The sequence below is a fragment of the Palaemon carinicauda genome, chromosome 17 (assembly GCF_036898095.1).
Source record: "Palaemon carinicauda isolate YSFRI2023 chromosome 17, ASM3689809v2, whole genome shotgun sequence".
Taxonomy (NCBI): domain Eukaryota; kingdom Metazoa; phylum Arthropoda; class Malacostraca; order Decapoda; family Palaemonidae; genus Palaemon; species Palaemon carinicauda.
The window spans coordinates 99047209-99049708 of record NC_090741.1 but is presented as its reverse complement, the minus strand read 5'-3'; positions in this window follow the sequence as shown (position 1 = coordinate 99049708).

The following is a 2500-nucleotide window of genomic DNA, read 5'->3' as shown; positions in this document are numbered from 1 at the left end:
CTACTGAGGCAGTGATTATCTTAAATGAAACTTGCTTAAAAGGAGGTCTATTCCAAAATTATTATTATTATTATTATTATTATTATTATTATTATTATTATTATTATTATTATTATTATTATTATTATTATTTTTATTATTATTATTATTATTATTATTATCACCTTCGCAAACTTTGTTGCGAGGGTTGTGTTTTGATAGGCATAAGTTTGTATGTCTGTCCGTGTGTTTGTGATTTGCTTAACTCAAAAACTATTAGACAAAATCTCAGGCCATTTGGTTGGAGGATTAGCTATGATCTAAGGCATATTTGATTAGATTTAGGAAGTAGTGATTGGGTCAAATGTCAAGGCCAAGGTTACAAAAAGGCAAAATACGAATAACAAAACTCAAACATTATTTGAACGAATCTCATTAAATTTGGTGGGATGACTGGCTTTGTCCAAGGACAATAGCATTACATTTGGGGAGTGATTAGGTGAAATGTCATGGCCAGGGTCATTAAAATGTAAAAAAAAAAACATAAAAAAAGTTTCTTTTTGCTGTATCGTGATCAATTTTTTATCTGATTTGTATGAACCTACTACTAAAATGTGCATAATTCAATTGAATATCTTGTATTATACAACGTGATATAGTGATGTCATAACCCATGTTTGTGTTTGTGTATCTATTTGTTTGCATGTTTGTATTTGTGTTTGTGATTGGCTTAAAAACTATTTGAATGAATATCATGAAATTTGGTGGGATGATTGGCCAGGATTAGGTTTTGTGAGTGATCGGGTCAAAAGTCCAGGCCGAGGTCACGCACAGGTAAAAAATCTCTTACTGCCATATCGTTGCCAATATTTATGCATAATTCAGTTGCCTATTTTGTTATATATGAATTTTGGGATCAAATACCCACATAATCAGGTTTTTATATATATATCTATCTGTTTGTTTTTTTATTCACATAACTTAAAGGATATTTGACAGAATATCATGAAATTTGGTCGAATGATTGGCCATGATCCGAAGACAATTTAATTAAATTTTGGGAGGGATTAGGTTAAAAGTGAAGGCCAAGGTCACGAAGAGGTAAAAAATGTATTTTGCCACATCCTTGCCAGTATAGCCAAAATTAACATAATTCTGTTGCCTATCCTGAGATATATGTTTTGCGATCAAATACCCACATCATCATCAGTTATCTTGGTAAAAAAATGGGCCGCAGTGAAACCATGCGCTTTCCTGAATGCCTGTTATCGTTATTAATGTTGTTGTTGCTGTTGTTGTTGTTGTTTTTGTTGTTGGTGCTTAGAGTATTCTCTTTCACGGCTTGATTGACGAATCCACAATAGTTGTGTCAGAATTAATTAAATTAGATTTCTTATGAACATTTTCTTTCATTAGTTATATACAATTATTTTCTTTAGAAAAAGATATTCATTTGAATAAAGAAAAGAGTCGTATTGACGACCTCATTTCTTCTTACGTTTCTTCTTAGTTTGTTCAAGATGAAAGGACAGCGAAATTCTTTGAAAACAAGAAAAAAAAGTCTCATCTTAACTACGCTTGAGCGGAAAGATTTTTCCCAATTTTTATTTAACTCTGGAACGAAATTAAAGTCAAGGAGTAGTCGGTAATTATACTTACTTTCTTGGCCAAAATGAGTTTTCAAGAATTGGTGGATTTCTTTAACAGTTAACTCTAACTTTTTTTTACAATTCTTTTTAGTGGATTTTATTTTAATCTTTGTAAATATTTACAGAGATTGACGGAAGGACAGAAAAAAAAACTTTCATTATCATCTTAATAATTTTGTTTTTAGAGAAAAAAATAGATTATTCCTTTTCTTTTGACAAGATTTGTTGACAAACACGACACCAAACAAACATACACGCGAAATAGTTTGATTCCCCATGCCTAATGAAATTGCATTAATTACGCATACTTTGAATTATATTTTTTGTGGTATGAGATAGAAAGATTAATCTAAGTCTTTATGTAATCAACAAACGTGTTTTACGTGTGTCAACGTAAAGAACAGATACCACAATATGAAATGGAGAACGAATTCATTCATATTTAGATTGATTCATTGATTTTCAATTTCTTGGCATCCTAACATCGTTATATTTAGATATCTTAACAATAATAGCTTTGTATTTCAAAATTTTGAATTCACTCTTATCACAATCCTTTAATGTGTTTTTCCTCCTGAAAACGGGAAGATTGAAAATCAAAACGAAAAAGCAATTCACTGGCTGAGAAATTAATTAGCAGATACAGTGGATATGACTGTGTTGAGGTGGTTTGGCCATGTAGAGAGAATGGAGGAATGGTTGACTGCTGAAGAAGGTGATGGATACAAGAGTTGAGGGGAGAAATACAAAAGAAAGGCCAAGGTTCGGGTGGATGGATGGAATGAAGGAAATCCCAGGTGACAAGAGGATTGATGTAATAAAGGTAAAAGAGCGCGATAAGGAAAAGAAAAAAAAAAAAAACTTTTTTTAAT